Source organism: Cornus florida, unplaced genomic scaffold (genome assembly GCF_030987335.1).
Source record: "Cornus florida cultivar Cherokee Brave unplaced genomic scaffold, ASM3098733v1 CherokeeBrave_3.0.0_Hap2_Chr09, whole genome shotgun sequence".
NCBI lineage: Eukaryota > Viridiplantae > Streptophyta > Magnoliopsida > Cornales > Cornaceae > Cornus > Cornus florida.
The window spans coordinates 72,515,069-72,530,681 of NW_026775579.1; positions in this window are offsets into that span (position 1 = coordinate 72,515,069).

Sequence of the window (15,613 nt, forward strand, 5' to 3'; positions counted from 1 at the left end):
CGACCCTAGCTGATGTCAAAATTTAAAAAAATTTGGCATAACCTCCTCTAAAAATGGGCCTTCAACAACCCGTCCCAATACACAAAACACATAAAATCATCCAGCATCCCATTCATCCGTTCATTATACCTCAACATAGTTCCTCTCATGGTGGAACAGCCACACACCAATTAATCTAAATTATCATAATTACAGTCCCAAAATACATGATTAATATTTAAAGTCCCTGTCTTACAGCGTTACATGATATAATTGCATGGAAACATATACCATAATTCCACTAGTTTCATTTACATCAAACAAAAAATAAGTTCGTTCTTAAGTTACAAAACCATGAATACTAACTTAGTTACATTTTCACAACTACGAATATACATAGAACGGTCAAAATACAAAATAACAAACAACCTTCTAACAACTTTCAAGCTTGATGTGGATTGTCGTCCACCAGTTCATTTCCAAGACCTGAAAAAAATAATATAAATAGTAGGGTGAGCATAAAGCTCAGCAGGTGACACTTAAGACACACATCTTGTGTCCTTGTGACTCCAAACGAAGCATAGGCCAATGGGAAATGGGAATCATACAATGTCGGGAAATAATACAGCATAACGATTCAATCTCAAGTATATCCAATGCAATGGTATGAGATGCAATGCATGCTAGTGTCGCTCCCCATTTTTATAATCCAAAACATCGTTTCCAAACTGTTAATACAGCCCGCCCTTTGGTAGCCCCGCCGCGACACGAGAGGAGGATTGGCTAGTGTCCCTGACCCTTGGTAACCCCGCGGCGTCATTATAGGGCCCAGCTAGCTCAACCACGCTAGGGCGACTCCCTAGTCCCCTCTAGGCTATATTAACCTCCGGCCCGTTGGTAACCCCGCAGCGACCGGGTTTCGCATAAAACCATTTCATCAAAAACACTTCCCTGAAATTCCCCATATTTATTTCAAGAACAATTTCTCTCATTTCATGCAAACCCAATGGTATGTGCATGTATATATATTCCATACATTCAATGTCATGGCATTTAAAATTCTATACCATAAAATTAAACATTCAACATGTTCAACATCTCCCAAGTAATTATTAACACATTAAGATATAACAAAAATACATTTAAGCATGCTTTACACATAAAACAACTCACAATCAAATACATGAATTTCTCTAGACAATATTTAAAATAATCATTGATACAATTAACTTCTAATTAAGCATGCTTGGTACAACAAATGATTATAACTCACAATGGAACAAGAAGGTAGTGGATTAAGGTGTCCCTACCTCAAATTTGCACAAAACCCTTAAAATGGATCTCTAAATTCGAAGTCCCTAGGAAGACCAAAAACTGAAATTGCTTGTATGAGCGTGTAGAGCTCGTCGCGGGCTTCGTTTTGCCTCAAACGGCACTTAAAAACAGTAAGAGATGAGGGAGAAATCAAAGAGTGAAATTCATGAAGCAAGAGAAAGAAAAAAGAAAAGTGAGAGCAGAAAGCTTCTGTCGTCGGGAAGAGAAAGAATCAAATTAGAGACCAAAAAAAAAAACGTAGTCTTATGACCACTTTACAAAAGCTATGAGTCCCACCTTTTTTTTTTTTTCCTTTCTCTTTTTCTTTTGCCTTTTTAAGTTACAGACATTACATTCTCCCCAACTTTAAAAAATTTCGTCCCCGAAATCAAGACATACCTGGAGAAGAAAACAACTCTGGATACTTGGAGCGAACCTCCTGTTAGAGCTCCCAAGTAGCCTCCTCGACTCCGTGGTGTCTCCAAAGGACTTTCACCATTGGTATCGTCTTGTTCCTCAACACCTTTTGTTGTGTGTCAAGAATCTGAATTGGTCATTCCTCGTAGGAAACATCCTCATCAATGTCTACATCAACCCAACTCAAAATGTGAGATGGATCTGGCCCGTACTTCCGTAACATCGATACATCAAAAACATTGTGGACCATATCCAACTGTGGTGGCAAAGCAAGTCTGTAGGCAACCTCTCCTACACGGTCCAAAATCTCAAATGGTCCAATAAATCATGGCGACAACTTGCCACTTTTCCCAAATCTCATCAAACCCTTCCGTGGAGAAACCCGAAGAAAAACGTGGTCTCCCACCTCAAAGAATAACGGCCGTCTCCGCTTATTCGCATAACTCTTCTGTCGGCTCTGAGCAGTAAGTAACCTCTGTTTTATCAACTTAATCTTCTCAGTAGTCTTGAGTACAATGTCGGGTCCTAAGGCGGCTGTCTCGCCTACCTCAGTCCAACAAACAGGAGACCTATAAGGTCTACCATACAACGCCTCAAATGGAGCCATCTGAATGCTCGCCTGATAACTATTGTTGTAGGCAAATTCAATAAGTGGAAGGTGATCCTCCCAACTACCACCCAAGTCAAGCACACATGCCCGAAGCATATCCTCCAAAATTTGGATAGTACGCTCCGACTGACCGTCAGTCTGTGGATGAAATGCCGTACTCAGGTGCAACGCTGAGCCAAACGCTGCTTGAAGTCCTTCCCAAAACTTCGAAGTGAACTTAGCATCCCTCTCTGAAACAATGGTTACTGGAACTCCATGCAACCTTACAATCTCCTTCACATAAAGAATACCAAGCTTCTCTGCATCATCTATTGCCTTAATAGGCAAAAAGTGAGCCATCTTGGTCAATCTGTCAATGATGACCCATACGGACTCATTGCCTCTTCGTGACCTTGGAAGACCTGTTACAAAATCCATAGCAATATGCTCCCATTTCCATTGCGCTACAGGTAATGGTTGCAACAAACCGGCTGGTCTCTGATGCTCGGCCTTCACTTGCTGACAGGTAAGGCATCTAGCCACAAACTGCGCAACATCTTTCTTCATCCCGTTCCACCAATACTAACGTCTCAAATTGTGATACATCTTGGTACCACCTGGATGAACTGTAAAGCGGGAAGTGTGAAACTCCCGTAAGACGTCTTCACGACAAACCGTAGGAACCACCAACAAACTCCTAAACCGTAAACCCCCATCTGCATACAAGGCCCAATCTTTCACTGTCTCACCACTGGAGATCAAAGCATGAATGGCATCTAAATCCGGGTCCTGTCTCTGTGACTCAATCACTCATACAGCAAGAGTAGGCTGAGCCACAAGACTAAATAAGAATGCCGGCTCGCTGTCAACATCATCATCAAAACAATACAATCCCATATCTGCCAAATCCTTAAGCATCTTCCACTTCCGAATAGCCAGACAAGCCAAAGTTCCACGAGATTTTCGGCTTAAGGCATCTGCTACCACATTTGCCTTGCCCGGATGATACTGCAAGTCAAAATTATAATCTTCCAAGAATTCAACCCATCTTCTCTGTCTATTGTTCAAGTCCTTTTGGGAGAAAAGGTACTTGAGACTTTTATGATCCGAGTACACCTCGAATCTCTCACCATACAAGTAGTGTCTCCAACACTTCAAAGCAAACACAACTGCCGCCAACTCTAAATCATGAGTAGGGTAGTTGTATTCGTGAGTCTTCAACTGTCGAGACCCATAAGCCATTACTCTACCATCCTGCATCAACACACACCCTAAACCATCACGTGAGGCATCACAATAGATCACATAACCCAAGCCACGCTCAGGTATCACCAACACTGGAGCCGTAGTCAATCTTGTCTTCAATTCCTGGAAAGATGACTCACAGGCTTTATTCCATGCAAACTTAATCCCTTTCCGAGTTAAACGAGTCATAGATGCTGCCAAACGGGAGAAATCTTTTACAAATCTCCGGTAGTAACCCGCTAGACCAAGAAAACTACGGATCTCAAACACATTCTTGGGTTGCTCCCAATTCAAAACAGCTTCAATCTTTGATGGATCAACTGACACTCCGCCTTCTGAAACAACTGTCCAAAAAACTTCACCTCTTGTAGCCAAAATTCACATTTCTCATATTTGGCATACAACCGGTGCTCCCGCAAAATCTGTAAAACAATACTTAAATGGATCTCGTGCTCCTCCCGAGATCGTGAATACACAAGAATATCATCCACGAAAACTACCACAAACTGGTCCAAGTAATCGTGAGAGACGCGGTTCATTAAGTCCATGAATGCCGCTGGAGCATTAGTCAAGCCAAAAGGCATAACAAGGAACTCATAGTGTCCATACCGTGTACGGAATGCTGTCTTCGGGATATCCTCATCCCTAACCCGCAACTAATAATAGCCAGACCTCAAGTCAATCTTGGAGAAACAACTGGCTCCCCTCAACTAATCAAATAAATCATCTATCCTTGGCAAAGGATACTTGTTCTTGATGGTGGCGTGATTCAACTTCCGATAATCGATGCACAACCTCAAAGAACCATCTTTCTTCTTAGCAAACAAGACCGGTGCGCCCTATGGTAACACACTTGGTCGGATGAAATCTTTCATCCTCAAATCATCAAGCTGTCTTTTTAATTCCTCAAATTTAACTGGTGCCATAGAAATCGGCGCGGTACATGGTATTAACTCAATAGAGAACTCCACTTCTCGGTGTGGAGGCAACTCTGTCAAATCCTCCGGAAACACATCTAGAAAATCACGAACAACTGCAGGATAATATTCTTCCACAACATCATCCTCTTCGGCTATAAGGCTAGCCAAAAAGTAATCACCACGACTCCGTCCACGAATTCCATAAAAAGATGAAATGTGGGAATCACTCCGATCTCCCACGAAAAAGAAACAGTCTCCCTCGGGAGTACAAACTGTAACCCTTCCTCTGAAACAGTCGATCGTGGCATGAAAGGAAGCTAAGCAATCCATCCCGAGAATGACATCAAAGTTAGTCATCTTTAGGAGGATAAGGTCAAACACAAAAGTCCACCCAGCTATCACAATGGAACAGTCCCTCATAACTCGGCTCAAAGACACTGAAACTCCAATTGGCGTATCAACACACAACGCCCGATCCATAAAACTAACCTCTAACCCCGATGCAAGTGCAAATGATGATGAAATGAAAGAATGAGATGCACCAGAATCAAACAAAACATGGGCCCAAGAACCAAACACTGAAAATATACCTCGGAGAACTGAAGATCCAGGAGATGCAAGGGCAAAGACACGCCCCTGCGGTGCCTGTGCCTGTGAACTACTAATTTGAACACCAAACTGTTGTGCCGACACAGTAGGAGTATCCCTCCTAGCTGGTCGTGAACCCTGAGAAAATAAGGCAGGCTGTGGTGGTGGCGGCGGTGGTCTGAAACCTGATTGAACCGTAGCCGATTGTAATGGCCTCTGCCGTGACCCTCTGCCATTAGTGGTGCTTACTCCCTGACTCGGACAGTCCCGAATCAAATGGCCCTGCTGGCCACACCCATAACAAGCCTTCGGAGCTGAAGAAACTGAAGTCAATCTCATGGGACAACTAGACTTGTAATGCCCAGGCTACTGACATTGAAAGCAAACAACTACATTCCTATCAGGCCCAGCTGGCAACGGAGTGGTAGGAGCAGATCGTGCAGACTGATGTCCCTGAAACTGAGATGGACCGCCCCTGTTCCTTTTCTAAGAAGATCCTTCTGAAGATGGCCCTGCACCCCTCTTTTGCTTCAACTGCTCTCTTCTTGCATCCTTCTCTTTATTATCAGCTTCCAGCATCAAAGCCCTTTCCACTGCTTCAAAGTAAACCTTAATGAACTGTGCCGTGATCAACGGCCTCATCCGATCATTAAGACCATAAACAAACTTCCGAGTCTTGTTAACTTCATCTCTCACCATTTCTGGAGCAAAGCGAGAAAGTGAAGTGAACTTGTTTTCATATTCTGCCACTGACATGCTCTTTTGGATAAGGTTATGAAACTGGTCTTGTAACTCCCACCTTTTGGAAAGCGGAAAATACTTTTCATAAAACAATTCCATAAACTTGTCCCAACTCATCTTTTCTACCTTGTACCGGCTCGTAACCGACTTCCACCATAATTTGGCATCCTTAGCAAACTTATAAGTAGTTAGGATGATCTTCAAATGATCCTCCGTCACATCCATAGAAGTCAATTGAGTTTCAACTTGCTCCATGTAGTCATCTGCTATCATTGGATCTGCACCGCCCTCAAACATAACCGGCATCAGCTGAGAAAACCCCTTAATAATCTTGAGACGCTTCTGAGCTGGCGTCTCCTCAACTTGAACTGTAGGTTGTAGTGCCGACTGCGACTGAGCAGCAATCGTTGCCCTAACGAGATTGCAACAAACAATTAAACTCCAGTGCCACAGAACCTTCACCCACTTCTACGGGTGCTTCAACATTATCCCTCCTTGTGGGGACAACTCTCGGGGGAATCAAGTCCCTAAGAAGTGTGTCCTCATCATTTAGCTCCTCCGGATTGGAGCTGGAGCTCTCACCAACATCACCCCTAGTCGGTCTAGGGCTCACTTCCCTGATTTCCTCACGCCGTGACATCGTTCTATAAAACAAAGGAAACAATTCAATAACGATAACACTAAGGTCCAACCGTGAACAACCCAACGCAAAAACATACTGTACAAACATTTAGCATGTAATACTATGCAATGAACACATTAATGTAAGCATATAAACACATAAGCACGTAAGCAAGTAAGCAGTTAAGCATGCTTTTTCACATAGCAAAACACTTTTCCAAACAAGGAAATAACAATGCAAATGACTTCCCAGACAACCCTAGGCAAGCCTCTACCCGTCATCCTAATGGTATTCGAACCATCGCTCTGATACCAAATTTGTAACGACCCTAGCTGATGCCAAAATTTAAAAAAATTCGGCATAACCTCCCCTAAAAATGGGCCTTCAACAACCTGTCCCAATACACAAAACACATAAAATCATCCAGCATCCCATTCATCCGTTCATTATACCTCAACATAGTTCCTCTCATGGTGGAACATTCACACACCAATTAATCTAAATTATCATAATTACAATCCCAAAATACATGATTAATATTTAAAGTCCTGTCTTACAACATTACATGATACAATTGCATGGAAACATATACCATAATTCCACTAGTTTCATTTACATCAAACAAAAGATAAGTTCGTTCTTAAGTTACAAAGTCATGAATACTAACTTAGTTACATTTCCACAACTACAAATATACATAGAACGGTCAAAATATAAAATAACAAACAACCTTCTAACAACTTTCTAGCTTGATGTGGATTGTCGTCCACCAGTTCATTTCCAAGACCTGAAAAAAATAATATAAATAGTAGGGTGAGCATAAAGCTCAGCAGGTGACACTTAAGACACACATCTTGTGTCCTTGTGAATCCAAACGAAGCATAGGCCAATGGGAAATGGGGATCATACAATGTCGGGAAATAATACAGCATAACGATTCAATCTTAAGTATATCCAATGCAATGGTATGAGATGCAATGCATGCTAGTGTCGCTCCCCATTTTTATAATCCAAAACATCGTTTCCAAACTGTTAATACAGCCCGCCCTTTGGTAGCCCCGCCGCGACACGAGAGGAGGATTGGCTAGTGTCCCTGACCCTTGGTAACCCCGCGGCGTCATTATGGGGCCCAGCTAGCTCAACCACGCTAGGGCAACTCCCTAGTCCCCTCTAGGCTATATTAACCTCCGGCCCGTTGGTAACCCCGCAGCGACCGGGTTTCGCATAAAACCATTTCATCAAAAACACTTTCCTGAAATTCCCCATATTTATTTCAAGAACAATTTCTCACATTTCATGCAAACCCAATGGTATGTACATGTATATATGTTCCATACATTCAATGTCATGGCATTTAAAATTCTACACCATAAAATTAAACATTCAACATGTTCAACATCTCCCAAGTAATTATTAACACATTAAGATATAACAAAAATACATTTAAGCATGCTTTACACATAAAACAACTCACAATCAATTACATGAATTTCTCTAGACAACATTTAAAGTAATCATTGATACAATTAACTTCTAATTAAGCATGCTTGGCATAACAAATGATTATAACTCACAATGGAACAAGAAGGTAGTGGATTAAGGTGTCCCTACCTCAAATTTGCACAAAACCCTTAAAATGGGTCTCTAAATTCGAAGTCCCTAGGAAGACCAAAAACTGAAATTGCTTGTATGAGCGCGTAGAGCTCGTCGCGGGCTTCGTTTTGCCTCAAACGACACTTAAAAACACTAAGAGATGAGGGAGAAATCAAATAGTGAAATTCATGAAGCAAAAGAAAGAAAAAAGAAAAGTGAGAGCAGAAAGCTTCTGTCTTCGGGAAGAGAAAGATTCAGATTAAAGACCAAAAAAAAAAAAAAAAAACGTGGTCTTATGACCACTTTACAAAAGCTGTGGGTCCCACCTTTTTTTTTTTTCCTTTCTCTTTTTCTTTTGCCTTTTTAAGTTACAGACATTACACTCACCCTCTCTCATGGCACTTGGAGATGCAGGTGGACAACTCCCACTCACTCTGGCTGCAATTTACTACTGGAAGAGGAGTAGGAGATGCAGATGGACAACTCCCACTTTTTCTCGCAGCAATTTGGATATTTTAGGGTGGGGCGATTGGATTGTTGCCCAAAATTCTCGCAGTAAGTAAGTTAAAATTTTTGTATTGCATTTGGGAGCACCAAATTGACACCTTGAAATTGGAATTGGAGGAAGTTCAGTTCTTTTTTTTTTTTTCAGTTTAAGTTTTGAGCTAAATTTTCTCCAATTCCAAATTCAAGAGACCGATTTGGTGCTCCCAAACATTATATAAGAGTAAATATTTAATTAATTAAACGCAATGCTACACACTACACACTTGTCTTGTCTCGTCTACCCAATATTTTAAGTGGTGTAGCATTGTGTTTAATTAATTAATTTTTTACTCTTTATAATTTCTCTAATATTCTCAACAATGATGGATCGGGCTCTTTAATTAACTAGATTGTTTGTTTGACTTTCAGATTATTATGAAGAAAAGAAATTGACGATGTTCACCGAATTTATTATGAGCGATCAATTTGGTATGTAATATACACACAAACAAGTATGTATCTTATACTTGAATGAAATCTTATAAATGCTAGCTGCTGACACATGCAAAATTTCATTATATATATATATATATATATATATATACATATATATATATATATGAATATGAATATGATTGATACATACATCCATAGGTTTGGCACTGGGGATCTGGAACATGGAGAAACCAGAATTGATGAATTTTAAAGATGATGACTTGTATAGAATGGCAGAGATGGCCTCTGTATTCTCGACTGCAAATCAATTCACAAATTTTGAGAGATGGCTAATCAACTGTAAATTAATTACTCTATTCTACTTTATCTTTATTTATTTATCCTTGTCTTTCCTTTCCTTTGGATGAATATTAGTAATTTGATTCACTCTTCTTTAATAATTACACGAATATTGTATTAATTGCACATAGGGATGGCAATGGGGCAGTTTGGGGCGGGTTTTCCATTCCCCATCCCCGCCCCCATTTAATTTTGGTGCCCCCAAAACCGTCCCATAACCTGTTAATTTTTTGCCTCTAATTCCCATAACCACTTCCACCCCCGCCCCATCACCCGCCCCATCACTGATTATATTTTTATTTAAATACAATCTTAGCACATATATACATATATATACATATATATATATACATATGGAAGTGTTAAGTGTAGGGTTTCCAATATATATATAGAGAGAGTGTGTGTGAAGGTTAATTTGGTAAATATATTAACATGGTAGGATAAATTAGTAATTTAAAATATTAAACGGGGCGGGTATGGGCCGGGGATCTTAGTCCCCCGCACCCGCCCTGCAACCGGCCGGTTTTTTTTTTTAACCCTCGTCCCCACCCCATTTAAGTAAACAGTTCTCCAAACCCGTTTTAAATGGGGCGGGGGCGGGGTGGTTCCCCACCGGATTAGAGATTTTTTCCATCTCTAAATTTGCACGTCTTAATTTTAACAACTGAAAAGGACCGGGATATATTATATGTTGCCTCGGCCCAGTCAATCCTCCCCATGCAATTTTTGCACCTAAAACCATTCAATTGTTTTTAGTTACCGTGCATGACATTGATTTTAGTTAAATTAATTAAGTGTAATGCTATCATGAGAAGTTCAACGAATATATATGTTGGATATAAATTCAATGAATAAAAGTGCAATTTCAACACGAAAAGTTCAACTCGAGTGATATCTCCTCTCCTTCAAATGAAACACTAGTTGTCAGTGGAATGGAACATTCATTATGATAATAAATTTTCAAATTGTAGAACTGTTATATATCATACAGACTCATTCTCTGGTATTAGTTTGTTTCATTAATTATAAAAAAAAGTTAATGAAATCTCGCAAAAAAAAAAAAAAAAAATGATAGTATCATTCTTTTTCTTTCTTGTAGGTAGAAATAATTATAATGAAGCTATATTTGTGCCTACCAGTTCCGAAGGTTCGAATATATTTATTCAATGGGTATCTTTTGATCTCTTTTGCATACTGTCCAATATTTTTCATTGAAACAATTTGATTGGGTAGTATTGTTCTTGCAACCTCTATGAAAAGGAAATTTTGCCGTGTATCGTTTTAAAATATAGCAGAGTAAAGCTAATATTATTTTATTAAGTAATAAGTATAAGGCCAAATTGCACAAAACTCCCCTCCAGTATAATATGTTTATACAGATAACTCCTCTAAAGATTAAAATATCTGAGGAGGCCCTGGATGACATGGGCCAGGTCCGACTCGCAAAACACAACCTTCAGTCCGAACAGCTGGGTCAGCCCATAAAAAGACACTGCCATATGGGCCGAGCGGGAGTAAGCCCATCAAGAGTGACCAGGGCTTACTGAGGAATAGGCCCAGGTCCAGCAATTAGTAAATATCTTGTAAATATCTTGTAAATATCTATAAATAGGAGTTGGAATGAAGAGGAGGGGGATCTTGATTCGGGTTGAGGTGTAAGAATTCTAGAGAGAGAAAGAATAGAAGGAGTTTCTTGCATCTTCAATTGGCGCCGTCTGTGGGAAACGCATAAAAGTTTGGTTGATCAATGAGGAGGATCGAATGGATTCAAACCAATTCGGTTGATCGAGACTCGATCTTGCGAATTTGAATCCAGATCTGAGCGATTGTGACCTACTCTGGAGGAATTACGATTCTTGAAGCTTTGGCGGGAGTGACTTCAGATCTACGCAACCGCGAGTTGCTCGATTGTGACAGGATCTGACGGATTTAGAGTCCAGGCAATTCAGATCTTGTAAACAGTGAGCATAATTCGGAGAATTAGAAGCCAGATCTAAAAATTCCTACTCACGAAGCTTAGATCTACTCGCGAGCTTGAGATTAATGCCTTTACTCCGTTCGGGAATAATGATAGGTGAAAGCTCCAATCCGATGGAGGCTGTCCAGCAAACAAAGCTTGAAGAGTTGATGAATTTGATTGAAGCTCTCAGAAAAGAAAATGCAGAATTGAAAGCTGGATTGCAGCATCGGCAAATACCCGCAGTCTCGCATCCGCTTCCGGTCGGAGAAGGAGGTGTTCCATCTAGTATCGCGCATCAAGGCGATCAGAACGAGAACAATCAGTCAGCTCACCACCGTGATGAAAGGATGATGGACAATTCGCCGCCAAATGTTCGTCGAGTTGAAGATCACGAAGGCTCGACTCACGTTGATCCGCAGCGGGAAAGGTTTGACCGAGAGGAAGTGATGGAGGTAGATCGCCGTCGAGTAGCGTCGCCTTGGCAGAGAGAGTTCATAGAGGAACGGTCGTTCGATCCGTCTTACCGGCCCTCCATGGTTACTGTCACTCATCGCGGTTCGGAGGGCAGAACCGTAACTCACAGAGCTACCGCCGGACTCCAGAGAGAGAATGAAGCTCTCCGATCCGCAGCTCGGACGGTGGATTCACCATTCACCGACGAGATCTTGAATGCGCCGCATCCAAGGAAGTTTGCTATGCCAGTCTTTATTCTGTTTGACGGAACAACCGATCCGATCGATCATGTGTATCATATCCAGTTGAAAATGGCCCTGAACACGGAAAACGACTCTTTAATGTGCAAATGCTTCCCTACAAGTTTGGCCGGACCGGCGCTCAGCTGGTTCAAAAACTTGCCTAGGAGCTCCATTGGCAGTTTCAGGGACCTGTGCGATCGGTTCATAAGCCAGTACTATGGGAACAAACGCCCGCCGAAGGACATCTCGAGCCTGTTCACGATGCGGCAACACAAGGATGAACGGCTCCAGGCCTTTCTTACCAGGTTTAATCTCACTAAGAGTATGGTAATCGAATGCCATCCTACTACGGCAGTTCAAGCCTTCAAGTTAGCCATGACACGCGGAACTCCGTTTCACACCAGTCTGGTAGTGAATACGCCAGCTACCATGGACGAACTCAATGAGAGAGCCGATGGCTTTGTGCGCCTCGAAGAAGAGGAGGCAGCTAATGCTCGGACAACGTCGCTTGTGTCGACCGAGGAAAAGTCCAAGGCAAAGATCAGGCAGAAGCAGGCTCAGCCGCAACGTCAGACCACTTGGAAGGCCGAAAAAAGGTCCAGGGAGGAAGAGTTGATTACTCCGCTGAAGGTCACTCTGGCGAGGTTATATCAGGAGAACAAGGACAAGTTTCATCCACCACTGCCAATTAGACAACCCCTCGAACAGAGGGATCAAACTAAACATTGTGCTTTTCATTCTGATTTCGGACATCAGACTAACGAATGCAGGAACCTGAGGAGGCAAGTGGAGATGTTGATAGCTAGAGGGGAGTTTGCGAGTTATGTTCAAGGCTCGGCGATGGAGCAGAATCGACCAGTGGAACAAATAAAAAGGAGTCATAAACAGAGCTCCCACAATTCGCAACCAGTTCGTATAATCAATGCTATCCATGGTCGACCCGAGCCTAGTGAAGAGCCAGATGAGCTGCTACGGGTGCGCCTGCGGCAGGCACAGATGAAGAAAAGGGTCGGCAATGTGACCACTCTACACCAACAGAGCCCGTCAATGCAGATAAAGTTCGACTGGACAGACCTGCAGCGTGTCCAACTGCCTCATGACGACCCGTTGGTAGTCAGTTTGACAGTGGCAGAGTGCTTGGTGCGCAGAGTTCTGATCGATCCTGGGAGCAGTGCGAATGTTATGCCAAGGGACACATTTGACAGGCTCGACATTAAACCAGAGAGGCTCAAGCCCACCGGAAATCCCTTGTTAGGGTTCGATGGGAAGAGGGTGGAACCCGTCGGGATGGTGGAAGTAGAAGTTCAAGCTGCAGAGCGAGCTCTTATGGAAACTTTTGTGGTTGTGGAAATTCACCCCTCGTATAATCTCCTGATGGGAAGAGGATGGATTCACAGAGTCCGAGGTGTACCCTCAACTCTGCATCAGGTCATGAGGTGCCTCGGGCCCGATGGAGATAAAGTGATAGACATTCGGGGGGATCAGGTCGCAGCCAAAGAGTGTTATTCCGTCACACTAAAGCATGCAGGGAAGGGAAAGGCGCCCGTCCGGTCGACAAGCCCCAGATAGCAATTACAGGAACCTCCACTCGAGCAGAATAGGGTGGAGGAGTCAGCCGACTTGACCGAGGAGCCCCTTCTGGATGTGCAGATCGATCAGTCCAGGCCAGAACGAACTACCAGAGTGGGTATAAGATTGACCAGAGAAGAGCAGCAAGAGCTAGTGGATTTCTTATCCCACAATGTCGACGTATTTGCATGGAGTCATCTCGACATGCCTGGAATTAGTCCTTCCGTCTCCTGTCATTCCCTGAATGTCAATCCTAATTTCAAACCAGTGAAACAGAAGCAGCGAAGATTTGCTCCAGAACGTAATCAGATCATAACGGAAGAAGTTGATAGGCTGCTTGATGCGGGATTTATCAGAGAGGTGCACTACCCTGAGTGGTTGTCCAACGTCGTTGTGGTGCAGAAGAAAAATGGGAAATGGCGCGTATGCATTGATTTCACCAATTTAAACAAAGCCTGCCCGAAGGACAGTTTCCCGTTGCCTAAGATTGATCAAATGGTGGATGCCACCACGGGGTACGAGCGTTTAACCTTTCTGGACGCATATTCAGGTTATAATCAGATTCCTATGGACCCCGCAGATGAAGAAAAAACTTCTTTTGTCACCGAGCGAGGAACGTACTGCTACAAGGTTATGCCTTTTGGATTAAAGAATGCGGGAGCAACTTATCAACGACTTGTCAGCAAAGTTTTTAAGAATCAAATGGGTAAGATTGTCGAAGCCTATATTGATGACATGGTGGTGAAAAGTAGGAAAAAGGATGATCATCTGAAGCATCTGCAAGAGGTATTTGATGTACTAAAGCGATATGGGATGAGGCTCAATCCGACCAAGTGCTCGTTCGGTGTGAGTTCCGGGCAGTTTCTGGGACACGTGGTCAACCGCAGGGGCATCGAAGTTAGCCCCGCTCAAGCAGAGGCTTTGATTAAGAATGCCGAGCCAAAGACGATCAGAGAGGTGCAAGCCCTAACAGGACGAATAGCTGCATTAAGTCGATTTATTTCAAAGTTGTCAGACCACTGCAAACCATTCTTTGACACGATTCGGAGCCATGGAAGGCAGGTCTGGGGGGATGAGCAACGACAGGCATTGACTCATTTGAAGCAATATATGCAGAATCCGCCAGTCCTGTCAGCCCCAGAACCGGAAGAAAAGTTATTTCTATATCTTGGAGTATCTGGTGTCGCGACGAGTGCCGTTCTGATTCGTTGCAAGGAAGGGGTGCAATACCCAGTATTTTATGTAAGCAAGACACTGATGGAGGCAGAAAAAAGATACTCAAAGGCCGAACGGGTGGTACTTGCACTTGTAAATGCAAAAAGAAAGTTAAGGCATTATTTTGAATCCCACCCCATAGCTGTTCTAACAACTTTCCCAATCAGAACGCTCATGCACAAGCCAGAGCTCTCGGGCAGAATGACAAAGTGGGCCATAGAGTTGAGTTCATTTGACATAACGTACGAGCCGAGAACAGCTATTAAAGGGCAAGCGGTGGCCGATTTCCTACTAGAATGTGATGCCGAAGATACGGAAGAGGACCTTAGAAGCGGCTCTTGGAAACTTTTTGTGGATGGCTCCTCTAACCCGACGGGGGCTGGGATTGGGATCAAACTGCAAACCCCAGAAGGTACTTCCTTGAGCCAAGCACTCAGACTTGAGTTCCGAGCCACCAATAATGAAGCGGAATACGAGGCGTTGCTAAATGGATTAAAGTTGGCCAAAGAGCTACAGATCAAAAGTTTGACAGTGTATAGTGACTCGCAGCTGATTGTTCGGCAGGTAAATGGTGAGTACGCAACCAAGGATGACATGATGGGGGCATACCGTTCTGCCGTTCTGCGTAGAGCCAAGGACTTTGCAAAGATTGAATTCATACAGTTGCCGAGGGAACAGAATGCAGATGCGGACCGTTTAGCATGCAGTGCTTCAAGTTGTGGTGAAACATTGGCGAGGGTGATTCCAGTGGGAATAGTGACCCAGCCGTCCATTTTCGAAGAACCGATGGTCTCGGACCCTTGGCAAGTCAACGTCATACCGTATGAACCGAGTTGGATTGACCCAATCATTACCTATATTCGAGATGGCGTTTTGCCTATGCAA